Source organism: Aythya ferina (genome assembly GCF_964211825.1).
Source record: "Aythya ferina genome assembly, chromosome: 3".
Lineage (NCBI taxonomy): Eukaryota > Metazoa > Chordata > Aves > Anseriformes > Anatidae > Aythya > Aythya ferina.
Window position 1 is genome coordinate 119,207,852 of NC_140298.1, and position 27,954 is coordinate 119,235,805.

The 27,954-nt window shown below is 47.0% G+C and overlaps 1 pseudogene across 1 annotated transcript; it reads left to right on the forward strand.

Moving 5' to 3' along the window:
* The first annotated feature begins 1,304 nt into the window (after positions 1 to 1,304).
* Positions 1,305 to 27,952, forward strand: LOC311433266 (interferon-induced very large GTPase 1 pseudogene; annotated as a pseudogene). The gene is made up of 2 exons: positions 1,305 to 8,639; positions 21,281 to 27,952. The product of its transcript is annotated as an interferon-induced very large GTPase 1 pseudogene (transcript).
* Positions 27,953 to 27,954: the final 2 nt, after the last annotated feature.

Genomic DNA, 27,954 nt, shown 5'->3' on the forward strand with positions numbered 1-27,954 from the left:
GAGGTGTTCATATGGGTGGGGGGGAACGCTCTGCACTTCCTGCTTGCCCTGCCTGCGCGAACTGTTGTGCTAACTGCCGCGCCACTCCCTTCTGACACACCATGCCCTCTTTGCCCACCCTGGTCACCGCGCTCCTGGTCGCTCGCGCTCCCTAGGGGCAGCTTTTGAACAGCCGGTGAGGGGGCGCTGCTGGCTCCACCTACGTCTCGTCAGCCTCCCTCAAGAGAGCTTCCAGGTCCTGGTGGCTCCCTCAAGTAGGCTCGATGCCGGAAAAATTAGCCCTGCCTGGCCCAATCCCCTGCTCCGCTGCAGAACGCGTCTGCCCCGGAACTGATCACCTCGGCAAGTGGCCAGGCCATTTTCCCGACCATGAGAAACCAAGGCACCAAATCCTAAAGAATCCTAGAATGGTTTGGGATGGAAGAGATACTATAGAACATCCAATTCCAACCACCTGCCCTGAACAGGGACACCACCCATTAGATACTTAAAATCATAAAATATGCTAGTTAGAGGGAACCCACAAGGCTCATCAAATCCAACTCCTGGGTGCCCAGAGAAACCCCCACACCCACAAAAAAAAAATAAATCAGACCATGCATCTGAGAGCACTGTACAAACACTTCTTGAACTCTGGCAGGCTTAGTGATGTGACCACTCCCCTGGGGAACCTGTTCCGGTATCCAGCCTGAACTTCCGCTGGCACAGCTTCAAGCCATTCCCTCGGGTCCTATTGCTGGTCACCAGAGAGCAGTGCCTGCCCCTCCACTCCCCTCACGAGGAAGCTAGAGGACACCACGAGGTCTCCCGTCACTTTCTTCATCTCCAGGCAGAACAATCCAAGTGACTTCAGCTGCTCCTCATATGTCTTCCCCTCTAGAAAATTTACCATCGTTGTTCCCTTAGTTAGTAGTTTTGCTTGACAAAACAGTAAGGGGATGTAGACGGCAATAGCTTTGGCTTCATTAAGGTTATCCAGTCTCCAGTCGATAAATGATGAGCCAGAGGTTGCCTCGCTCCAGGCAATCCCTCTCTCTACCTCGAGCCAGTGTCGCGTGAGACCAGTCCTGGCAGCTTATACATGGGTGCTATTGAAGGCAGCGCCTTGCCCATGTCTATTTGTGCAGCCATGCATGGTTGCGTCTGTCTGTCTGTGTGTGCCTATCTCGGGGGTGCCCGAGGCTGGGTTCCAGCAGCAGGGCAGAAGAAATCTGTGGGCTGGGAACTATGGAGAGGCCTCTTCGAAGGGGTGGTGGCCTCCTCTAACCTGATGTAACAAAAGTCTCTTTTCCCCTTCCACAGCCATGGAGTCACAGGAGGAGAGAGCAGATGCTGGGGAAAAGGCACGAATTGCTAAGCAATTGCTGGCAGAAGCATTTGCGAAGGAAGGACTTGATGAAGAATACTGGCTCCCCAAACTGTCAGAGATATTGGGTGTTAAGTCAAGAGATGCTTTGAAACATCTGCAATATGAAGACTACCTTAAACTGGCACATGAAGGACGGTATAACTGGGAGACCAAAGCACTCCAAAAGCTCCTGGGAATCACAGGCAATGAAACAGCTGTTGATGAGCTGCAGAAACCGCACTTGGAGAGGATGAAGCAGAGACAAGAAGCAGCCAAGTCAATCCTACGGGAGCTGGAAGAAATGCAGAAGAGCTGCAGCCACAGCAAGGAAATTATAAGACAGAAAGAGGAGGCCCTACAGCAAGCCATGGACATTCCCAAGGAGTACTGGGCATCTCCAGGGAAGGCATTGCTGGATGAGCTGGTGAGCATCCGGAAGCAACTGGAGCAGCAGGAGAAGTCCATGGGGAAGAAGGAGAATGTCTCTGACGAGGAGGTCCTGAGGCGGGCATCGGGAGGCCTGGCTCTGCAGGGGATTTACCAAACCAACAGCCTGGAAGATGTGCTGGCAAAGCGAGAGCAACTCATCAGGGTCCCTGATGGCTTCGTGCTCACTGGTCCAGTGCAAGGGTCGCTGCTTGAGAGGAAGGAGTTCTCCTCCTCTGCAGCAGAAGCCACTTTCACCAAGTCCATGGAGCAGCTGGGGTTCAGCATCAGCGCTTCTGCCAGTGACAGGTTCTCAGGGCTCATTGTTGAAACAGTTGTAGATTCCAGCCAGTCCTCACAGTCAGAGGACTCCCGTCGGTCACGCTCGGAGCAGGCATACATTTGCACCACCATGTACCAGTACATCCCTCTGGCCTCCTACTACTTCCAAAAGGACCAGCTTCGCCTCTCAGACGCAGCCCTGCGAGAGCTGCAAGACATCGAACAGCTTCTGAGCATCACCCAGGAGGCAGACAGGTTCCACCTACTGAAGAGCAGGTGCGCCAGCTTCTTCAGCAGGTTTGGGTCCCACGTGAACCAGGGACCCCTCCACTTTGGGGGAATATTCTGGTGGAAAGCATCTGCTGAAGGTTTCAGGGCAGAGCAATGGGATGAGATGAAGCAATAAACATCTGAAGCACTGAACAGCTACGTCGGGGCTAGCTTCAGTGGCTTCGGTACCAAGTGGGGAGTGAAGGGGGATGCTTCAAACTCCAGCTCACAGGCATCATTTCAGGGAAGAGACAGAAGCAGCACCCACAGAGCAGTTCAGCTCTATGTGATCAAAACAGGGGGCCCAGCAGAGACAGATTCCCTTCCCGAGTGGAAATACGGGCTTGTGGCCAATAACACAACCTGGTGTGTGATCGACCGGGGCTCTCAGCTGATCCCAGTGTGGGACATAATCCTGTCCAACCACAGCAGCGATTTTAAAGCCTCCCATCAAATGGGCAGTAGCCTCAGGGCTGTCTATGAAGAGCTAACGAATCACAACACCAGCGTGATCTTTGGAGAGGAACTGGCCAGTGCCATAGAAGAGGCCAGAGCTTTCCTGGAGCAAGTGAAGACCTGGGAGGGGACGGTGGATGAAAAGAAACTGCTCATGTTGATAGATTTTAAACAGGGTCTGAATAACAGAACAAAGAATCACAGTGTCTGGATCAACATGTGTCTGTCAGACAAAGCATTGCAGGAGTTCCTGGTGAACACTGTTTCTTTTTGCCAGAAGTCTTCTCCAGAAAACACCACCTACATCAAATCTCTGCTGCAGTGCCTGCTGGATCCTCACATCTATTTTGTCAAGGACTTCCCCAGGGCTTCCTTCATTATGCAATGGGTCTTCCAGAAGGAGCACACCCTTCCCAAAACCCCCAGTATTTCCAGTCTTGATGATCTCAATACGACACTGCTGCAAATGAAGGAGTATATCATGGAAGTCACCTACACATCGGCATTTTCTGTATCTGCCATTCATGAGGCAAAGATCAAAGCCACCTTCACTGTAAGCCAGTCTGTTTCTTCCTTGCTCCAGTCTCTGCAGCAAAGGGCACAGGAAGACATAGAACTCTTAGTGCTCTTAGTTACAACCAGCACGGGATACCAAGTAGAAAGCGGCACTTTTCAGTACCTCCTTGGGTGTCCAGAAATTAATTTCATGATAAAGGAAATGCACATGACACATAACGAGTATCAGAGCCTGAAGGAACAGGATGTTTGCAGAGCTCAGGCCTTCCTGCTGCTGACAGGGCTCACCATAACATCCGAAAACAAGAAGGTGACCCCTGAGCAGAAGAATGACCGCTTGGTTTTCATGAAAGAAAAGATGAAAAACACATGGTCCACAGAGACGAAAGCTCTCCTCAAAAAGCACAATGCATTCAAAGACTGGGAGAGGCTGGAAAGAGATTTGCAATCTTTCATCGATGGGCAAGTGGAGGACACATCTGGCAACCTGAACAAAGACAGTCTAATGAAAGACCTGGAAGATGCTTTTCAAGGCATGCAGCCTCCCAGTCAGTGCAAACCCAAATCAGACAGCAGCAAATCCAAAGCAAGTCAAGCCACTGCAAACCCAGAGTTCCTCAACTTACTTAAGCGCCTCGGGCTGGAAAGGTACTATCCAAGAAAAATGGGCACAGAAGATTTCCACATAATACACCAGACATCTGTACATGACAGCCAGCCCAGCAAGGACAGCGAGCTACCATTTTACTTCCTGCAAAGGCTCCTGACCGTGGATTACAGGGTGAGGTACCTGACTTGCAAGGAGGCAAGTAAGCCAGGAGTTGCACCCACACCAAACACCTCAGGGGAGGAGCACGAGCCCTTGGATTCCTTTGATGACTTTCTCAGTGACTTGGACAAAGGAGCCCCTGAATCTGCAAGCAGGGAGAGTCATGTGCACCCCATGGACCTCCAGATGGCAATTTTTCATTGTGCTGATGATTTCATGAGACAGTGCCTTTCATCCAAGCTCGCTTTCTGCCAGTTTGCACTACCCCTCCTGGTACCAAACCCGGGCACTTCACAGATAGAGTTCCCTCTCTGGTCCCTCAGCCAAATCAAGAAGAGCTGGAAAGGGACGGAGGGATCGGGAGAGCAGACGAGGATTAGCAGTCACAACAACAAACTCATTTATCAGGCAGAGATGCCCATCGTGTCCTTCCTCCGCATCGGCAGCTCTCCTTCCTCTTCCAAGTCTCAGCTCCTGAATGCCCTGCTGAGCAGGAAGAACACGACACTTTTTTCCACCGCCATTGCGAAGGCAGCACCAAAGACTGCTTCCTGATGAAAGGTGTTGTGGAGATCTCCTGGTACCTTCCCCGTGGTAGCGACGACGACAGCTTTAACGGCCCTGTTGCTTTCTGTAACCTGCACGGAGATGCGAGAGATTATGAACCCCAGCTGCAGTTTTTACAGGAGATCTCTGCCGTGAAAGTGGTTCTTGTTTCTGAGTCTGATCAGAGCAACGAGAAAGGCAGGAAAATTTTACATGACCTGTGGCAGTCTCAGAGGCCTTTGGTTTGCCTTTTCACTGAGAAAGAGAGCATTGCAGCTGGCCAATCTAGCCAAAACATAAGAATAGGGATCAAGAACAGAAATGAAGCAGAATTAGTGGGTGAGCTGACAAAAACCATCCGAGACCTAGTGGAAGTGTCGAGCACGCTTGTTAGCCTCAATGCATGCCTGAGCACAGCTCGCGAGCACGGCTTCTTAGTCAGTGAAGATGCAGAAGCGTGCGTGACAGCCAAAGAAACAGCAATCAAACTGGTGAATCTGTTGAAGAAGGAGAAGTTGTCTGAGATCAAATCACAGCTACTGCCTCTTCAGGGAAAACTGTGGTACATGTGGTGTAAAAAGGACAAAGAACTCACTCGCTTGCAGGAAAAGAGGAACAAGAGCATAGAGCATCATCGGAGCCAAATTGAATCGGAGAAGTCTGCAATACGAAGAGAGCAACTAGGCAAAGCATTTCCCCTCAATCAGCTGATGAAAACAGTCCTTGACTTTCTCCAGTCACAGCCAGACAATACCAAGAAATTCTTTCTGCAGTGGATGAAGATCTTCATGGACGACATCTCCTCTGATCACCTTGATGAGCTGAAGAGAGAGTACCATAAGGTATGGTCTCAAATCCTGGCATTAAAGAAAAACAATGAAAGCAACAACCTGGAAACTCAATTGATGAAGAAATTAGATGCCCTTTCCAATGAAATCAATGATTCGTCCATTGGCCTTGAGCATATTTTGAGAGAGGTAGGGCAGATTTATGAGGCACTGGAATCAACACACTCCAAAGAAAAATGGTATGTCAAACTACCTGAAATTGCTGCCAGTCTGATGGTTTTAGGGTATCCCATTGAGCTGATGGATGGTGATGCTTCTTACATACCACTGCAATGGATTGGAGCTGTCTTTGACAGGTTAATTGAGAGGCTAGGGGACAAGCGAGTATTTGTGCTTTCCGTGCTTGGCATCCAGAGCACAGGGAAGTCAACCCTGCTGAATGCCATGTTTGGTCTGCAGTTTAACGTCAGCGCAGGGAGGTGCACCCGGGGAGCGTTTATGCAGCTCATTAAAGTGGACGAGAAGCTCCAACAGGATTTGAACTTTGATTACATGCTTGTTGTTGACACAGAAGGACTTCGTGCCATAGAGATGGCCAATAAGCAGTCACTTAACCATGACAATGAGCTGGCCACCTTTGTCATTGGCATCGGCAACATGACTCTGATCAACATCTTTGGAGAAAATCCTTCGGAAATGCAAGACATCCTTCAGATTGCTGTGCAGGCTTTCCTGAGGATGAAGCAAGTTAATCTTTCCCCAGGCTGCCTCTTTGTGCACCAAAACGTGGGCGAAATAACTGCAAAGGAAAAGAACATGGAAGGACAAAGACATCTGCAGGAAAAGATGGATGAAATGACCGTGACCGCGGCCCAGCAGGAATTCTGTGACATCACCTGCTTCAGCGACGTCATCCGCTTTGACGTGAACACCCACATTCATTACTTTGCTCACCTGTGGGAAGGAAACCCACCGATGGCACCGCCCAACCCCACCTACAGCCAGAATGTCCAGGAATTAAAGAGCAAAATTCTCCAAGCTGCCAAGAAGGAATCGCACAGCAGCGTTTTGAGGCTCTCCAGCTTGAAAGTTCGTATTAGTGACCTGTGGAATGCCTTGCTGAATGAAAACTTCGTTTTCAGCTTCAAGAATTCAGTGGAGATTGCTGCCTACAAGAAACTGGAAACTGCATTTAGTCAGCGGACCTGGCAGCTGAGAAGTCACATCTTAGACTTGCAAATGAAACTGGAAAACAAGGTGCGGAATGGGGAGTTGGACAAGGTCACCACAGAACACCTTGAAAAACTGGTGCAAGAGACAAGTGATGCCATCACCAAGAACATGAAAACATTCTTCAGTGAAGACAAAGACCGTGAAATACTGATCCAGTGGAAATGCAGCACCGAACTGAAGCTGAAAGAACTGAGAGAGTCCCTTCTTGTTGAAACGCAAAGGAAGTGTGAGAAACTTATAGAAGTAAAGAAGAGCCAGAGTAAACTGGATGAGAGGAAGTCCACATATGAAAACGAGCTCCTGAGAAAGAGCAGAGAGTTGGCCCTGTCTCTAAAAGGCCAGAAATTAAGTGAAAGTGAACTGAGAAACCGCTTCAATTCTATCTGGAAGCAGTGGGTTGCTGAAGTGTCCTCTGATACTCCCCCTCTGGAAGAGGTGAACATCGATGTGGATATAGAAAACGTCCTTCTAGATCACTTTAGGGAGCCTAAGGTAGATAAACGAATCAGAAAGTTTTCCCAAATGACTGTCTTTTGTGTTGACATAGAGAAACACGTGTCTAAGAAGAAAAGTTACATCATCTTTTCTAAGAGTTTGGACGATGCAGATGAGAACAGCATGCAACGCATTACAGAGAGCATCATAATGCGTGTGAAGGCAAACATTGAGAAGAAGGAAAAGGACAAAATGGATTACAGTCGAACTTTTATTCATGAAATACTAAATGAAGTGGAGAAAGGTATGAATTCTGTCCCTACCACTGCAAATTACAGTTTTAATAAAGATTACAAAATAGATTTATTACTGTACCTGTGCAGAATGGCAGCAGAAAGGTTTAAAGACATGCATGCAGCATTCAGGAAAGCAAATGATCCAGTCGTCTACCTGGAGAGCAAGAGAGAAGACTTCTTCAAATGTTTCCAGATTTCCTGCCAAGGAGCCTCTTGTATCACAACATTTGCTGATTTCCTGTGCAGCAAGATTGCCACAGCTCTTCGACACGCCGTCTATGAGAAGACAGCTCTTGACATAGCTCGAGACGTGAAGGATAAAATTCCAGATTTCAGAGGCAATAGATCCACTCTGGAAAATTACATGCTGAAATACCTAGCAGAAGAAGAAAAATTTGAAAATTTCAAGCATTACCTTAATGCCCCAGGAGACTTTTTAAATAATTACATTAAGACAAAAGTTGAGACGTACTGTTTAGATAAGAACAGAAGGCTAGAGACGTTTTTAAGAGACTCCCTCTCTCGTTACTCTGAAAACATTCAGTCAGCTGTTTTTGCATCAACCACGGTTGTCAAAGACAGAAAAGACAGAAAGGATAAAATCTCTCTTTGGCTGGATGAATTCTGCAGAGCACTCGGAGATGCGCGAAGCTTGCCCAGGAGCAACCTGAAGGGCATTGAACATCAGGAGATAACAGACATAGAGTTCCTGAATAATGCCATGACAGAAGCACTGTCTCCTGTTATTGATGATCTCAGGAAAGAGTTTGAAGAAGCTCGTATGAGCTCCTTTGAAAGGCAGCCTCACACAATAGTGGCTGAGCAGTTTGCAGGGTGCCCGGAGCGGTGTCCATTTTGTGGGGCTGTTTGCACTAACACTATGCCAAAGCATGACGGAGACCACCGGGTTGTCTTTCATCGTCCACAATTTTTAAGAGGACGCATATGGTATGAAATGATAGGATCTAAATGGCATAAAACAGACAACCTAGTCATTGATATTTGTTCTAGTCTTGTTTCAAGTGACTGCCTATTTCTGGTTTGTGAAAACACATGGATCCCCTACAAGAAATACCGGGATGCAGGACCTCCCTGTTCCACTTGGAGCATTCCTCCTGACACATCCATGCAAGCATACTGGAAATGGTTTGTGTCTTCTTTCAGGACACAGCTAGAACATCACTACAATGGGAAATTTCATGGCAAAGGAGAAATCCCTGCTTCGTGGCTAACAGTTACAAAGCAGAATGCACTCGCTGAACTGGAGAAATATTAGGCTAAGATGGTATGAAGGAAAAACTGCAAGTGCTTTGCATTTTAGAAGAACGTAATACGAGGATAACCACAAAATCTTGTTGTAATGATTATGACGTAAACCATGTCAATAAAACTAAATGTAATTGCTGCAACGTTGGGTGAACTAAGGAGTGCTTCTTATGCCGCTGCTCAGCAATTCCCTTGCTGTGTGATAAAGTCAAAGTCCTCTTCCTTTCTTGCAATAAATATTTACATCAGCTTTGTCTTAAAGCAAACTAGAAAAATATTCCTGCAGGAAGCAGTCATACCGCCAAGATCAAGACCAAGTGCCAGATGAAGAGCGAAGGCAGCATTAGAAAGGACCAGTTTTATCAGCTGCTATGGGAAAAGACATGACACTGGCAAAAGAACAGTTTCCCTGCAGCAATACTTGTCACACTTGCAGAAAGGATAGCGGGATCTGTGAGCAGGTGAACATTTGTGGGGAACTTGGCTGTTTTGGTTTTTGGGATTCTTATTTGCATTCGTAAACTCAGTACTAAGGTTCTGTTCTTTTTCTGATGCCATTAAAGCAATTAACGCAGCAGCCTATGCGGATTTAGACAGTGATTTTTAACTCTGTGGTTATTAGGTATATGTCCTAGGTTAAGATGTGCCCCCACTTCCATGAGCCATTCCTATTCATGAGCCTGGGCCTGGCAAAGTTCCCTGCAGCTCCTAGCTACCCCAACTGCTTTTGCCCAGCAATTCTGTGTTGGGTAAAAGCCCTTTATAACCAATGTGGAGAATTAGACAGGTTTGCAGCTTCCTCAGCAGCTGTCAGCAGTGCGTGAGCTTAGTGTTTGTGCTGTCAAGACAGGCAGGTGGCAACTGAACAAAAAGGGTCTGGAGAACATGGAAGTGTCTCTGCCTGCACCAGTGCAGTGGGAGGGGGTGTTTACTGTGCACTTTTCCTGCAGTCCTGCTGCAAACCCAATGACCAGAGTCTCCTGAAGAGCTGTCAAGAGTGATGATTCATTATATTGCTTTGTAGTCTTTGCTAATAAACTGAGTTGGACTGGACTGGTCTCTGCATGCTTCATTTCAAGGTGAGCCACAATTCTCCTAGAATCATAAAATCAGAATGGGTTGGGTTGGAAAGGACTTTGAAGATCATCTAGTTCCAATCCCCCTGCTATGGGCAGGGCCACCTCCCACAAGATCAAGGTTGCTCAAAGCCCCATCCAGCCTGGCCTTGAACACCTCCAGGAATGGGGCATCCACAGCATCTCTAGGAAACCTGTGCCAGTGCCTCATTGCTGTCATATTAAGGATATTCTTCCTAATTTCTAATCTAAATCTCCCCTCTTTTAGTTTAAAGCCATTACCCCTTGTCCTATTGTTACACGTCCTGATAAAGAGTCCCACCCCAGCTTTCCTGTAGAATCCTAGAATCATGAAGGTTGGAAAAGCCCTCCAAGATCATCTGGTCCAACCATCACCCGATCACCAATGTCTCCCACCAAACCATGTCCCCAAGCACCACGTCCAACCTCTCCTTGAACACCCCCAGGGATGGTGATACCACTGCCTCCCTGGGCAACCATCCCAATGCGTGACTGCTCTTTCTGAGCAGAAATGTCTCCTCATTTCCAGCCTGAAACTCCCCTGGCACAACCTGGGCCTGTTCCCTTCTTATCAATGGGTGTCACATTTGCAAGTCTCCAGACATCTGCAACATCTCCAGTTGACTAGGCCTGCTGATACATGATGGAAATTGGCTCAGCAATCACATCTGCTAGTTCCCTCAGCACCCTCAGGTGGATCCCATCTGGCCCCATGGACTTGTGACAGTCCAGGTGGAGCAGTAGGTCTCTTACTGTTTCCAACTGAACTGTGGGGGGGTTATTCTGCTCTCCGTCCCAGACTTCCAGGTCGGGAGCCTGAGACCCTGAGGCTGAGACCTGAGGATAACTGGTCTGACTGCTGAAGACAGATGTAAAGAAGGCATTGAGAATCTTAGCCTTTTCCTTATCCTCTGTAGTCATGTTCCAGTAAAAGATGGAGACTCTCCTTGGTCCTGCTCTTACTGTTAATATAGTTGTGAAAATGTTTTTTATTGTCTTTCACCACAGCTGCCAGATTGAGTTCATGCTGGCCTTTAGCCTTTCAGATTTTCTCTCTGCATATGCTAGCAAACTCCTTGTACTCTCCCTGAGTTCCCTGTTCCTTCTTCCACAGGAGGCTAACGCTTTTTCCCTCAAAGACTTAGCAAAAGTTCCCTGTTCAGCCATGTCAGTCTTCCTCCCCAACAGCTCTTCTTAAGGCCCATGGGGACAGCCTACTCCTGCAAGCTGAAGTCCCCTACGAGAGCAAGCACTGACGATTGCATGACTTCTGCCAGCTACTTGTAGAATGCCTCTTAGAATCATGGAATCATAGAATGGCGTGGGTTGGAAGGGAGCTTAAAGACCATCTAGTTGCAACCCCCCTGCCATAGGCAGGGATGCCACCCACTAGATCAGGTTTGCCAGGGCCTCATCCAGACTGACCCTGAACACCTCCAGGGATGGGGCATCCACAGCCTCTCTGGGCAACCTGTGCCAGTGCTTCTCCACCCTCTGCGTGAAGAATTTCTTCCTAACATCCAATCTAAATCTTCCCTCTTTCAGTTTAAAACCATCCCCCATTGTCCTACCATTATCTACCCAAGTAAAAAGTCCCTCTTCACCCTTTTTATAAGAACTCTTGAAGTATTGAAAGGCTGCGATGAGGTCCCCCCAGAGCATTCGCTTCACCAGGCTGAACATCCCCAGCTCTCTCAGCCTTTCTTCCTAGGAGAGGTGCTCCAGCCCTCTGATTATCTCTGTGGCCCTCCTCTGGACCCACTCTAATAGCCCCATATCTTTCTTGTGCTGGGGACCCAGGACCTGGACGCAGCACTCCAAGGGGGGCCTCACAAGGGCAGAATAGAGGGGGACAATCACCTCCCTCCACCTGCCACCCACGCCTCTGCTGGTGCAGCCCAGGATGCAGTTGGCCTTCTGGGTTGCAAGTACACACTTGACGGCTCACGTCGAGCTTCTCATCCACCAAAACCCCCAAATCCTTCTGCGCAGGGCTGCTCTCAATGAGTTCTTCTCCCAGCCTGTACTCATGTCTGGGATTGCCCCGTCCCAGGTGCAGCACCGTGCACCTGGACTTGTTGAACCTCATTCGGTTCACGGGGGAACACTTCTCAAACTTATCCAGGTCTCTTTGGATAGCATCCCTTCCTTCTGTTGCTCCCCTTCTCTGGTCATCCCTTTTTCCAAGCTGTCAACTGATCAAGGCCTTCTCTGAGGTGTACACTCACCAGGATCAAAACTAATAGTTGGCCTCTGCCTGTCATTATTTATAAATCTTAGGTTTCCAAATAATTATGAATATCAAGAATAAGATGCATGCTTCTACAAGAATAAAAACCCCTTGCGGGCACTCCAATCCTGTATAAGCCAGTCCTTTCTCCCAGTCACAAGTCACATTCAGTAGTTACCTCTGAAAATAAAAAGTTGATTTACAATTATAGTTTACAATTATACAAGTTTAGTCTCTAAAACCAGTTTTGACAGGTGTTTCTTTAATGTCCGATTCATTTGTTCTACTTTCCCAGAGGAGGAAGGATGCCATGGGGTATGAAACTACCATTTTATTCCTGAAGTTCTCATTAATCCTTGTAAAATATATGGAGGAAAATGACTCCCTTGATCTGAGTTTATATTTTCAACAATCCCATATCTAGGGATTATTTGTTCTGGAATTACCTTTGTCACCTGAATATTAGCTGTCACTGATATTGAAGGAAAAGCTTCTACCCATCCTGACAAACGGTCAGTTAAGCTAGCAACTTAAATCGGCCTACTTTACGTTATTCAGTAAAAGCTATCTGGAAGCTCTGAAAAGGTCAAAGTCCTGGCTCCCATCCACCCAGAGGCTGTTTCCACACAGCCTTCTTATTCACCCATTGGCGTGTTATGCAACTATTATACACCTGCTTAGCTTTATTTCAGGTACAAGAAACAGATTCATTTCTACTCCTATTTGCAAGGACAATTCTTCAGCCTTTTCATCTGCAGTTCTGTTTCCCCATTCGATTAGGGAGTTTCCCTTTGATGTCCTCTCACATGCACCGTAGCAATGTCTTTTTCAGATTTTCCAGAATCTGTCTAATTGATTCTTCATGGACCAATTCTTTTCCCTTACTGTTTACTAAACCCCTTTCTTCCCAAATAATTTCCAAATGTATTTACCACCCCATATGTGTATCAACAATCTGTATATATAGTTCCCTGTTTCCCTTGTAACAACTTAAATGCTTGATTTAATGCATATAATTCACAAGTTTGAGCTGGCCAATTAATAGGCAGTCTTCCCACTTCCTCAGCTTTCCCATCTATTCCTTTAACAATGGCATAACCATTGCATAGCCTTCCTTGTATCATCCTAGAAGATCCATCTGTGAACAATATTTCCCCTTCATCCAAGGGTACATCTTGTAAATTTAATCTGATCTTTGTTTGCTCATTTCTTAGACTTAAGCAGTTATGTTCCACATCCTTTGGATCTACACTTCCCTCTGACAAGAAGGAGGCAGGATTCAAAACAGATTCAGGAGTTACAGTTAAATCATCCTTTTCAGTCAGTACAGCTTCATATTTCAGTATTTTAGAGTCTATCAGCCACCTTCCTGCTTTCTGAGTAAGGATGGTCTTCACTTGGTGAGGCGTAACAACACTCCATTGCCCCCCAGTGGTTAATTCTTTCCTGCTCTCTTCTACCAGTAAGGCAGTTGTTGCCACTGCCTCAATACACTTGCCATTCCTGGTATACAGCATCTAATAATGTAGACAGATATGCTACCGGTTTTCTTTTCTCATCCCATTCTTGGGTTAAGACCCCCAAAGCAGCACCCTCACTTGCAGTTATGAGAGGATGAAATGATTTCTTTAGGGCAGGAAGAGCTAAGACTGGTGCTGTAATCAGATCTCATTTTAACTGTTCGTCTATTTCTTTTTCTTCTTCTGTCCAATTCAATGCATTGAGGTTTTCCTCCAATAATTTGAGATATAACTTCTTTGTTGTCTGCGCATATGCCTCTATCCAAAATCTGCTATATCCAATTAAACCAAAAACTTTTCTTAATTCTTTCTTTGTTCAAGGTAGAGGAAGTTGCACAATTCCCTGAATCCTTTCAGGGTTTATTCTCCGTCTGCCCTCAGAGACTAGCTTTTCCAAATATCTGACTTCTTTTTCCACATATTGTAATTTAACCTTAGATATATTTGGCCAATGTTCTCTTATAAAAACTCAAGAGTTCGTTTGTGGCTTCTTTTACCTTTGATTTTTCTACCCCTAGATATCAACAAATCATCTACGTATTGTAACAATGTCACCCCTTCTGGGATCTGAAATATTTCTAAAATCTTTTCCAATAGTCGGTCAAACAATCTGGGGGATTCAGTGAATCCTTGAGGCAAAACTGTGCAACAAACAACAAAGTATTGTTGTTCACGGCCTGTTTCTAGGTCTTCCCATTCAAATGCAAAAATATCCTGACTTTCAGGATCCAATGGGCAAGCCCAAAAAGCATCCTTGAAATATGTAACAGTGAACCATTCGTGCTCATAAGGAATTTGACCCATCAGGGTGTAAGGGTTAGGAACCACAGGGTGGCGTTTTCATACTATCTCTTCAACCTTTCTGAGGTCTTGCACCAATCAGTACAAATCGTCTGGCTTTCATACTGGTAAAACTGGAGTGTTATAAGGTGACATACAAGGCTCCAAAAGCCCATCCCTAATTAAAGTTTGCGATACAAGATTCAGGCCCATTTTTCCTTAAAAGGCATAGGCTACCGCCATTGTTTCACTATTCCACTCCCTTCTTGAACAGTTGTTTTAAAGGAGCTATATTAAGTTCCCCACAATTTTCTTCCCTTACCCTCTTCTAGTTAGATTCCAGGGGCAGAAGCTGATTGGTTCAGCCCAGCAATGATCAGACAACAGCTATATATACATATGTATATAAAGCAAGTGAGCTGTTTGGGGATGAAGCTGGTGAGGGGCCTGGAGAACATGTCCTACAAGGAGCGGCTGAGGGAGCTGGGCTTTTTCAGCCTGGAGAAAAGGAGGCTCAGGGGTGACCTTATCGCTCTCTACAGGTACCTCAAAGGAGGCTGTAGCGAGGTGGGGGTTGGTCTATTCTCCCACGTGCCTGGTGACAGAACGAGGGGGAATGGGCTTAAGTTGCGCCAGGGGAGTTTTAGGTTGGATGTTAGGAAAAACTTCTTTACCGAAAGGGTTGTTAGACACTGGAACAGGCTGCCCAGGGAAGTGGTGGAGTCACCATCCCTGGAAGTCTTTAAAAGACATTTAGATGTAGAGCTTAGGGGTATGGTTTAATGGGGACTGTTAGCGTTAGGTCAGAGGTTGGACTCGATGATCTTGAGGTCTCTTCCAACCTAGAAATTCTGTGATTCTGTGTGCATACATGAAAAATGTGCAATAGGTGACCGACAGCGAGCCCAGGAAGCTCAATCCTTGGGACTGGAGGCTTGGTGTTTCCCCAGCTCTGGATAACCAACCATTCCAGGAGTCACTCCAGGTCTCACAGATTGACGCTCAGGACACGTATTGGCCACAGAAGTGGCTACCCATTGCTTTCCCAATGGGGCTCCAACCAGACAGGTGGAAAAAGGTTCTGCAGTATGGCAAGACCCAGGCACGTTATATCTTGGCTTGGGGCTTTAGCCCGGATTACCATATGTTCTGTTGAGGGAATGCGATGACCCAGGCCAACCTGAAAAACAGCCGGGGGGGATCAGGGGTGAAAGACAGCAGCTGGGAGAGAAACTGGAGTGATAAACACCCTTACAGACACTAAGGTCAGTGAAGAAGGAGGGGGAGGAAGTGTTCCAGGTGTCAGAGCTGAAGTTCCCCTGTGGCCTGTGGTGAGGACCATGGTGAAGCAGGCTGTCCCCCTGCAGCCCATGGAGTACCATGGTGGAGCAGGGTTCCATGCTGCAGCCCGTGGAGGAGACCATGGTGGAGCAGATGGCCCTGCACCGACGGAGGCTGCCGCCTGTGGAAGACCCCTGCCGGAGCAGATTCCAGGCCGGACCTGTAGCCCATGGAGAGGAGCCCACGCAGGACCAGGTGACCTGGCAGGAGCTGCTGCCCGTGGGGGACCCAGGTTGGAGCAGTTTGCTACTGAGGGAAGGACCCTGTGGTACGGACCCATACCTGGAGCAGTTCTTGAAGAGCTGTTGCCTGTGAGAAGCCCACACAGGATCAGTTCAGGAACGACGGCATCCTGTGGGAGGGACCCCGCGTGGAGCAGGGACAGAGAGTGACCGAGAAGGAGCAGCAGAGACGAAGTGCCACAGAGCGACCACAACTCCCATTCCCCCATTCCCCTGTGTGAGATCTGTTCATCTGATTCGTGTCAGTATGGAACAGTGCTGGGGCCGTGTGGTATGATGAATGTGACCTTCTGTCTTACGTACCCTTGTATAACCGCAAGTCTAAGAAAAACAGAATGGTTAATGTATATAGTTCTTGTACCTTGCAAAAGAATATTTTAACAATTCGTGTCAATAGAGAGCAGTTCTGTCTGTCTCTGGGTCCTGCACTGGCAATTTAATTCTTCCACAGATGTGGTTTCTTCCCTTTCCTCCCAGTGTCCCAGTCTCCCCCTCATTATAGTCAATTTATCAAATCTTCAGAAATATTCCTCAAATCCATGAGCCTATTTGCTTTTGTTATTCCGAACTCTTATTCCTAACAGTTACAGCCTTTTTGCCTTCTTTGTGGTTGATTTAGCACTGCTATAGATGTGACTGGAGTGTCCCTGTGAATGGCCTGTGAGGAATGTTTTAACAACATGTGAAGTGTCAATAGAGAGCTATTTGTATTTGTATGTTCTTTCTTTGAAGTCTCTGATGTCTGGGGGTTTCAGAACAACTGCTAACAACTAGTGGCTGTTATGGCTTCTGAATGGGACACTATGCAAGCCCCTGATATCTGGCCAGGTGGCCAGGAGATTAAGGAGAAGAAAGAAGCTGAAGGACGGCTAGAAGACAAAACTTGCAGGGAACGCTGTGTAAGCTTTTGACATGCTGCCAAGGAGTACAAAGGGGAAGGACAAGAAAAAAACTTGGAGAGGAAGACTACGAGTCTTCAGCATGAAAGACCCCCAGAGACACCCAGGGGGACCACCGGAGACTGATATGCATGCTCCAGTAGGAGGGTTTGGATCCCGGAAGCTAATTATAATAACCTGTTTTTTTTTTAGAAGTAGTAAAGAATATGTATCAGCCTAGGAGCATAAAAATCAGCTACTTGATGTAACTGGTGTGCGTCTGGGTAGGGCGGAGACTCCCTACGCACCCAGCGCTGTTTGCTTACCTCTATTCTTTTAGTAAATTGTAAACTTTGATTATAATCCTATTTTGGGACTGAGCAATTTATAACACCTGCATGTCATGGGGGAAGGAGGTGGACGAGGTTGGATGGGGAGAAGGCGTTTTTGGTTTCTTTCCTTTGTTTCTCACTTCTCTAGCCTGTTCTTTTGCCTGTAATAGGCAAAAAAAAAAATAAAAAAAAAAAATTATTATCTCCCTACTCTGAATCTGTTTTGCCCATCACAGTAATTGTTGAGCAATCTCCTCATCCTTATCTCAAGCCTTGAGCCCTTTGTATCGTATTTTCTCCCATTTTTCCTTTGAGGAGGAGGAGTGAGAGTGGCTGAGGTGGAGCTCGGCTGCCCATTCGAGTAAAACCACCACACATAACTACCTCGGTAGCAACTAGAATGTGAGCCTCCTCCGCTATTTTTCCTACCCGGACTGCTTGCATTTGTAACTTGAGTTTCATGAGTTTCCCCGTGACCGGTTGCTCCCCTAGACCCCGCACCGGGCTTAAAGTTCCATTATGTTTTCCTGGGTTGCCATGTATAATACTGACCTCCGCCCCAGTGTCCACTAACGCCCTAATCAGTTGCTTGTTTATTTGGGTCCACCATGTAGTACAAAGGATAAACACCTGTGGGTGCTGTCCAGTTACATAATTGTCCATAAGTTGTGGGGTCATTAGGGTCCCAGTGGGGTTCTGTCAGGGGAACACAAAGAATTTATTAATGAGTTAGCTTGTTAACATACCGACCCCAGGGTGATGACAAGGGTACTGATGGGCACAATGCTTTTCCCAGTCATTGGTGTCATAGATACTTAGCCAGGTCGTGGTCGGCATCCCGTTGGTACAGTAGGCATCAATGTTTTGCAGGTTTCGCTGCGGAGGTAATATTAACCTCGGTTGATGTTCCTGCCCCCCCCCACTCCCGACACAGAGCAACTTGCTCTTTTTATGGGTTGTGCCCCTGCATAACCAAGGTAAATGACCTGATGTGATCTTCTTGGACTTTAGCAAAGCTTTTGACACAGTTTCCCATAGGATCCTACTGGACAAAATGTCCAGCATAGAGCTAAAAAAAAATAAATAAATCATACGATGGGTGAGCAATTGGCTGATGAGCAGGGCTCAAAGGGTTGTGGTAAATGGGGCCACTTCTGGCTGGCAGATGGTCGCTAGTGGGGTCCCCCAAGGCTCCATTTTAGGGAGTCAGTCCTCTTCAATCTTTTTATAAACGATTTCGATGTAGCAGTAGAAAGTGTTTGGAGCAAATTTGCTGATGACACCAAGCTTGGAGGAGTTGTGGACATTGTTGAGGGTGGAAAGGCCTTGCAGAGAGACCTGGACAGACTGGAGAGCTGGGCGATCACCAACCACATGAAGTTTAAGAAGCGCAAGTGCCAGGTCCTACTCCTGGGACGGGGAACCCTGGCTATACGTACAGAATGCGGGACAAAACGCTGGAGAGCAGCCCCGCAGAGGGGGGTCTGGGGGTTGTGGTTGACAGCAAGCTGAATATGAGCCAGCAGTGTGCCCTGGCAGCCAGGAGGGCCAACCGTACCCTGGGGTGCATCAAGCACGGCATCGCTAGTTGGTTGAGGGAAGTGATTGTCCTGCTCTGCTCTGCGCTGGTGTAGCCTCACCTCGAGTACTGGGTGCAGTTCTGGGCACCACAGTACAAGAAGGACATTAAACTGTTGGAGAGTGTTCAGGCTAAACATCAGGAAGAGGTTCCTTACTGAGAGGGTGGTCGCACACTGGAACAGGCTCCCCAGGGAAGTAGTCACTGCACCAAGTCTGTCGGAATTTAAGAAGCATTTGGACTGTGCGCTTAGTCACATGGTCTAAAATTTTGGGTAGACCTCTGTGGTGCCAGGAGTTGGACTTGATGATCCTTATGGGTCCCTTCCAACTCAGGATATTCTATGATTCTAAGATTCTGTGCATAATCCCAAAGTCAGGGCAGCGCACAATTGGTGGCCCTGGCCTCACAGAGCACTTGGCAATCCTTGACAGGCTACTGCGATAACGCACAGCCACGTGCCCAGGGCGTGCTGTGCTGATGGCAGTATTTTTTCAATCCAGATGACTTGCCGTCTGGTGCCATAGTGCTGAACAAGCAGTATGTACTATCAAAGGTTAGAGTTCTGCCCTGCTACTTTCACAACAATCCCTGTTTCACACTGGACCAAGCCAACTGTTTAGTTCTAACACATACCCATCCATTGGGATTTATTTCTTTTTCATCATTCTCTGTAAATAAATTCATTGAGACTGTTATTCTTTTTTCACAGGTCTTCAACTGCAATCCTAATTTGACTATTCAATCTCCCCCTAATTAATTTGTTCCTGCTTCGGGTACATGTAGCAATTGCCAGGTGACCCTTTTAGTCTCCCAGTTTAATTCAGTAGACTCAAAAAGTGACACCAACATTCCAGACCTCTCTCCCTCCTTCTTCACTGACCTTGGTGTGCTCAGGGGAAGGGTCTTCACCTGGGCTAGGGTCATCCCAAGCTGTGGGTGTGTTTTTGAGCATTACAATGACATTACAATGAGCAAAGCAGACCTTCACACAATACCATTCCTCTCCTTTTGCCAACTCGGCCCTATTCCCCTTGGCATGTCGATTACCAAATCCATGTTCCTTATATTCCATACCATATGATGTCACAAAGTAATAAAAAAAGAGGGGAGAATAAAATAGGAAATAAAAAAGGAAAAATAAAAAAGGGAGAAGAGGGGAAGGAGAGGGGGGCTCTCATTATGAACACTTCTGTCCTCCCAAACAACCGCTATATGCATTGAGGCCCTGCATCCTGGGATTTAGCTGAACGTCATTCATTGATGGGAAGTAGACAGGAATTTCTTTTCTCTCTCCCCGTGCTTCCGTGCAGCCTTCGCTTGTGTTTATTTTTCTGCTTGTTTTGTTTTTTTCCTTCTTTTCTTTTTCCTCTTCCTTTCCCCATTAATTAAATTAGACTAAATTAAATTGAATTAAATTAGATTAAATTAAATTCACTATCTCAGTCCATGAGTTTTTTTGTTTTTGTTTTTGTTTTCTTTTTTGTTTTTTTTCCACATCTTCTTCAAAGGAGGGGGAGTGAGAGCACATTGTGGTGGAGTTCAGCTGCCCAGCAAAGTAAAACCACCATACCCCCCTGGCTGGGGCTTGGGATGCAGATGCCCCAGCAGCCTGGCTCAGCCCCAGCACAACCAGCAGCTGCCAAATTTCACTTTCAGGTGCTGTATCATCTAATGGCCTGACTTCCAAGAAAGAAGAAAGCCTCTCCCTGCTGTGTAAACAGGAAGCTTCAACCAGTGCAGAGGCCTGGGGCTCTGTAAGGGGTGGGGTAGGAGCTGGACTTTGGCAGTGCAAGAGCTGGGCTGAGGCGGTGCAGCAGCTGGTCTGAGAGGCTGCCGGAGCTGGGCTGAGGCGGTGCAGAAGCTGCAGAGCACCAGGGTGGGCAGGTAGGTCCCCGCTGACTTGCGCTGGGCAGGGCAGGGGCCACACAGGGAGCCCCCTTTTCCCCCTGGGCCTTTGGTGCCCAACCACCCTCTTGGTAAAGAACCTTTTCCTGATATCCAGCCTGACCCTCCCCTGTCCCAGCTCCATGCCATTCCCTCAGGTCCTATTGCTGGTCACCAGAGAGCAGCACCAGCCCCTCCGCTCCACTCCTGAGGAAGTTGGAGGCCACCATGAGGTCTCCCCTCAGTCTCCTCTTCTCCAGGCTGAGCAATCCAAGTGACTTCAGCTGCTCCTCATATGTCTTCCCCTCTAGAAAATTTACCATTCTTGTTCCCTTAGATAGTAGTTTTGCATGACAAAAGTGTAAGGGTATGTGGATGGCGAGAGTGTTGGCTTCATTAAGGTTATCCAGTCTCCAGTTGCTACTTGATGGGCCAGAGATTGCCTCTCTCCACGCAATCCCTTTCTCTACCTCACGTTGGCGAGTGCTCTAAGGATGAGGAGCCAGTGACGGGTGAGACCAGTCCTGGCAGCTTATATATGGGTGCTGTTGAAGGCAGCGCCTTGTCCATGGCTATTTGTGCAGCCGTGTCAGTGGTTGCGTGTGTCTGTCTGTCTGCCTGCCTGTCTCAGGGGTGCCTGAGGCTGGGTTCCAGCAGCAGGGCAGAAGAAATCCGTGAGCTGGGAACTGTGGAGAGGCCTCTTCTAAGAGGTGGTGGCCTCTTCTAACCTGATGTAACAAAAGTCTGTTTTCCCCTTCCACAGCCATGGAGTCACAGGAGGAGAGAGCAGCTGCTGGGGAAAAGGCACGAATTGCTAAGCAATTGCTGGCAGAAGCATTTGAGAAGGAAGGACTTGATGAAGAATACTGGCTCCCCAAACTGTCAGAGATACTGGGTGTTAAGTCAATAAATGCTTTGAAACATCTACAATATGAAGACTACCTTAAACTGGCACATGAAGGACGGTATAACTGGGAGACCAAAGCACTCCAAAGGCTCCTGGGAATCACAGGCAAGGAAACAGCTGTTGATGAGCGGCAGAAACAGCACTTGGAGAGGATGAAGAAGAAGCCTGAAGAAGGTGATGAAGCAGAAGAAGAAGCCAAAAAAATCTCACAGGAGCTGGAAGAAGTGCAGAACAGCTGCAGACATGGCAAGGAAATGATAAGACAGAAAGAGGAGGCCCTACAGCAAGCCATGGATGTTCCCAAGGAGTACTGGGCACACCAAGAGAAGGCATTGCTGGATGAGCTGGTGAGCATCCAGAAGAAACAGGAGCAGCGGGAGAAGTCCATGAGGGAGGGAAAGAACATCTCCGAAAAGGGGGTCCTGAAGCGAGCATTCAAAGGTCTGGCTCTGCAGGGTATTAACAGATTCTTCAGCAGGTTTGGGTCCCACGTGAACCAGGGACCCCTCCACTTTGGGGGAATATTCTGGTGGAAAGCATCTGCCGAAGGTTTCAGGGCAGAGCAATGGGATGAGATGAAGCAACAAACATCTGAAGCACTGAACAGCTACGTCGGCGCTAGCTTCAGCGGCTTCGGTACCAAGTGGGGAGTGAAGGGGGATGCTTCAAACTCCAGCTCACAGGCATCATTTCACGGAAGAGACAGAAGCAGCACCCACAGAGCAGTTCAGCTCTATGTGACCAAAACAGGGGGCCCAGCAGAGACAGATTCCTTTCCCGAGTGGAAATGCAGGCTTCTGGCCAATAACACAACCTGGTGTGTGATCGACCGGGGCTTTCAGCTGATCCCAGTGTGGGACATAATCCTGTCCAACCACAGCAGCGATTTTAAAGCCTCCCATCAAATGGGCAGCAGCCTCAGGACTGTCTATGAAGTGCTAACAAATAACAACACCATAGTGATCTTTGGAGAGGAACTGGCCAGTGCTGTAGAAGAGGCCAGAGCTTTCCTGGAGCAAGTGAAGACCTGGATGGGGATGGTGTATGAAAAGAAACTGCTCATTTTGATAGATTTTAAACAGGGTCTGAATAGCAGAACAAAAAATCACAATGTCTGGATCAACATATGTCTGTCAGACAAAGCATTGCAGGAGTTCCTAGTGAATACCGTTTCTCTTTGCCATAAATCTTCCCCAGAAAACACCACAAATACCAAATCTCTGCTGCAGTGCCTGCTGGATCCCCACAACTATTCTGTCAGGGACTTCCCCAGGGCTTCCTTCATTATGAAATGTGTCTTCCACGAGGAGCACATGCTTCCCAAAACTCCCTGTATTTCCATTCTGCTGATGACAGGGCTCAACGTAACATCCAAAAACAAGAAGGTCACCCCTGAGCAGAAGAATGACCGCTTACTTTTCATGAAAGAAAAGATGAAAAACACATGGTCCACAGAGATGAAAGCTCTCCTCAAAAAGCACAATGCATTCGAAGACTGGGAGATGCTGGAAAGAGATTTGCAATCCATCATCGATGGGCAAGTGGAGGACACATCTGTCAACCTGAACAAAGACAGTATCATCAGAGACCTGGAAAATGCTTTTCAAGGCATGCAGCCTCCCAGTCAGTGCAAACCCAAATCAGACAGCAGCAAATCCAAAGCAAGTCAAGCCACTGCAAACCCAGAGTTCCTCAACTTACTTAAGCGCCTTGGGCTGGAAAGGTACTATCCAAGAAAAATGGGCACAGAAGATTTCCACATAATACACCAGACATCTGTACACAAACGCCAGCCCAGCAAGGACAGCGAGCTACCATTTTACTTCCTGCAAAGGCTCCTGACCGTGGATTATCGGGTGAGGTACCTGACTTGCAAGGAGGCGAGTAAGCCGGGAGTTGTTCCCACACCAAACACCTCAGCGGAGGAGCATGAGCCCTTGGATTCCTTTGATGACTTTCTCAGTGACTTGGACAAAGGAGCCCCTGAATCTGCAAGCAGGGAGAATCATGTGCACCCCATGGACCTCCAGATGGCAATTTTTCATTGTGCTGATGATTTCATGAGACAGTACCTTTCATCCAAGCTCGCTTTCTGCCAGTTTGCACTACCCCTCCTGGTACCAAACCCGGGCACTTCACAGATAGAGTTCCCTCTCTGGTCCCTCAGCCAGATCAAGAAGAGCTGGAAAGGGACGGTGAAATCGGGAGAACAGACGAGCACTAGCAGTCACAACAACAAACTCATTTATCAGGTAGAGATGCCCATCGTGTCCTTCCTCCGCATCGGCAGCTCTCCTTCCTCTTCCAAGTCTCAGCTCCTGAATGCCCTGCTGAGCAGGAAGAAACACGACACTTTTTTCCACCGCCATTGCGAAGGCAGCACCAAAGACTGCTTCCTGATGAAAGGTGTTGTGGAGATCTCCTGGTACCTTCCCCGTGGTAGCGACGACGACAGCTTTAACGGCCCTGTTGCTTTCTGTAACCTGCACGGAGATGCGAGAGATTGCGAATCCCAGCTGCAGTTTTTACAGGAGATCTCTGCCGTGAACGTGGTTCTTGTTTCTGAGTTGGATCAGAGCAACGAGAAAGGCAGGAAAATTTTACATGATCTGTGGGAGTCTCAGAGGCCTTTGGTTTGCCTTTTCACTGAGAAAGAGAGCGTTGCAGCTGGCCGATCTAGCCAAAACGTAAGAATAGGGATCAAGAACAGAAATGAAGCAGAATTAGTGGGTGAGCTGACAAAAACCATCCGAGACCTAGTAGAAGGGTCGAGCACGCTTGTTAGCCTCAATGCATGCCTGAGCACAGCTCGCGAGCACGGCTTCTTAGTCGATGAAGATGCAGAAGCGTGCGTGACAGCCAAAGAAATGGCAATCAAACTGGTGAATCTGTTGAAGAAGGAGAAGTTGTCTGAGATCAAATCACAGCTACTGCCTCTTCAGGGAAAACTGTGGTACCTGTGGTGTAAAAAGGACAAAGAACTCACTCGCTTGCAGGAAAAGGGGAACAAGAGCATAGAGCATCATCGGAGCCAAATTGAATCGGAGAAGTCTGCAATACGAAGAAAGCAACTAGGTAAAGCGTTTCCTCTCAATCAGCTGATGAAAACAGTCCTTGGCTTTCTCCACTCACAGCCAGACAATAGCAAGAAATTCTTTCTGCAGTGGATGAAGATCTTCATGAACGACATCTCCTCTGATCGCCTTGATGAGCTGAAGAGAGAGTATCATCACTTATGGTATCAAATCCTTACATTAAAGAAAAACAATGAAAACAACAACCTGAAAACACAATTGGTGAAGAAATTAGATGCCCTTTCTGATGAAATCAATGATTCGTCCATTGGCCTTGAGCATATTTTGAGAGAGGTGGGGCAGATTTATGAGGCACTGGAATCAACATACTCCAAAGAAAAACGGTATGTCAAACTACCTGAAATTGCTGCCCATCTGATGATTTTAGGGTATCCCATTGAGCTGATGGATGGGGATGTTTCTTACGTACCACTGCAATGGATCGGAGCCGTCTTTGACAGGTTAATTGAGAAGCTAGGGGACAAGCGAGTATTTGTGCTTTCCGTGCTTGGCATCCAGAGCACAGGGAAGTCAACCCTGCTGAATGCCATGTTTGGTCTGCAGTTTAACGTCAGCGCAGGGAGGTGCACCCGGGGAGCGTTTATGCAGCTCATTAAAGTGGACGAGAAGCTCCAACAGGATTTGAACTTTGATTACATGCTCGTTGTTGACACAGAAGGACTCCGTGCCATAGAGATGGCCAATAAGCAGTCACTTAATCACAACAGTGAGCTGGCCACCTTTGTCATTGGCATCGGCAACATGACTCTGATCAACATCTTTGGAGAAAATCCTTCGGAAATGCAAGACATCCTTCAGATTGCTGTGCAGGCTTTCCTGAGGATGAAGCAAGTTAATATTTCCCCAGGCTGCCTCTTTGTGCACCAAAACGTGGGCGAAATAACTGCAAAGGAAAAGAACATGGAAGGACAAAGACGTCTGCAGGAAAAGCTGGATGAAATGACCGTGACCGCGGCCCAGCAGGAATTCTGTGACATCACCTGCTTCAGCGACGTCATCCGCTTTGACGTGAACACCCACATTCATTACTTTGCTCACCTGTGGGAAGGAAACCCACCGATGGCACCGCCCAACCCCACCTACAGCCAGAATGTCCAGGAATTAAAGAGCAAAATTCTCCAAGCTGCCAAGAAGGAATCGCACAGCAGCGTTTTGAGGCTCTCCAGCTTGAAAGTTCGTATTAGTGACCTGTGGAATGCCTTGCTGAATGAAAACTTCGTTTTCAGCTTCAAGAATTCAGTGGAGATTGCTGCCTACAAGAAACTGGAAACTGCATTTAGTCAGTGGACCTGGCAGCTGAGAAGTCACATCTTAGACTTGCAAATGAAACTGGAAAACAAGGTGCAGAACGGGGAGTTGGGTAAGGTCACCACAGAATACCTTGAAAAACTGGTGCAAGAGAGAAGTGATGCCATCACCAAGAACATGGAAACGTTCTTCAGTGAAGACAAAGACCGTGAAATACTGATCCAGTGGAAAAGCAGCACAGAACTAAAGCTGAAAGAACTGAGAGAGTCCCTTCTTGTTGAAACGCGAAGGAAGTGTGAGAAACTTACAGAACTAAAGAAGAGCCAGAGTAAACTGGATGAGAGGAAGTCTGAATATGAAAACGAGCTCCTGAGAAAGAGCAGAGAGTTGGCCCTGTCTCTAAAAGGCCAGAAATTAGGTGAAAGTGAACTGAGAAACCGCTTCAATTCTATCTGGAAGCAGTGGGTTGCTGAAGTGTCCTCTGCTGCTCCCCCTCTGGAAGAGGTGGACATCGATGTGGACATAGAAAATGTCTTTCTAGAGCAATTTGAGGACGCTAATATAGATGAATATTTCAGGAAGTTTTCCCAAAAGCCGGCCTTTTCTCTTGACATGAAGAAACATGTGTCTAAGAAAAAAGGCTTCCGCATCTTTCCTAATTTTTTTGATGATGCCAATGAGAGCAACTTACAGCACATTACAGACAGCATCATAATGCGTGTGAAGGAAAACATTGAGAAGAAGGAAAAGGACAAAATGGATTACAGCCAAACTTTTATTCATGAAATACTAAATGAAGTGGAGAAAGGTATGGACTCTGTTCCTAACATGGCAAAATATAGTTTTAATAAAGATTACAAAATAGATTTATCACTGTACCTGTGCAGAATGGCAGCAGAAAGGTTTAAAGACATGCATGAAGCATTCAGGAAAGCAAATGATCCAGTCGTCTACCTGGAGAGCAAGAGAGAAGACTTCTTCAAATGTTTCCAGATTTCCTGCCAAGGAGCCTCTTGCATCACAACATTTGCTGATTTCCTGTGCAGCAAGATTGCCACAGCTCTTCGACACGCCATCTATGAGAAGACAGCTCTTGACATAGCTCGAGACGTGAAGGATAAAATTCCAGATTTCAGAGGCAATAGATCGACTCTGGAATATTACATGCTGAAATACCTAGCAGAAGAAGAAAAATTTGAAAATTTCAAGCATTACCTTAATGCCCCGGGAGACTTTTTAAATAATTACATTAAGACAAAAGTTGAGACATACTGTTTAGATAAGAACAGAAGCCTGGAAATATTTTTAAGAGAATCCCTCTCTCGTTACTATGAAAACATTCAGTCTGCCGTTTTTGCATCAACCACGGTTGTCAAAGACAGAAAAGACAGAAAGGATAAAATCTCTCTTTGGCTGGATGAATTCTGCAGAGCACTCGGAGATGTGCTAAGCTTGCCCAGGAGCGACCTGAAGGGCATTGAACATCAGGAGATAGCAGACATAGAGTTCCTGAATAATGCCATGACAGAAGCACTGTCTCCTGTTATTGATGATCTCAGGAAAGAGTTTGAAGAAGCTCGTATGATCTCCTTTAAAAGGCAGCCTCACACAATACTGGCTGAGCAGTTTGCAGGGTGCCAGGAGCAGTGTCCATTTTGTGGGGCTGTTTGCACTAACACTATGCCAAACCATGACGGAGACCACTGGGTTGTCTTCCATCGTCCACAAGTTTTGTCAGGATACAAATGGCATAAAACAGACAACCTAGTCATTGATATTTGTTCTAGCCTTGTTTCAAGTGACTGCACATTTCTGATTGGTGAAGACACATGGATCCCCTACAAGAAATACCGGGATGCAGGACCTCCCTTTTCCACTTGGAGCATTCCTCCTGATCCATCCATGCAAGCATACTGGAAATGGTTTGTGTCTTCTTTCAGGACACAGCTAGAACATCGCTACAATGGGAAATTTCATGGCAGTGGAGAAATCCCTGCTTCATGGCACACAGTTACAAAGCAGAATGCACTCGCTGAACTGGAGAAATGTTAGGCTAGGTTGGTATGAAGGAAAAACTGCAAGTGCTTTGCATTTTAGAGGATCATATTATGAGGATAACCACAAAATGTTGTTGTAATGATTATGACTTAAACCATGTCAATAAAACTAAATGTAATTGCTACAACA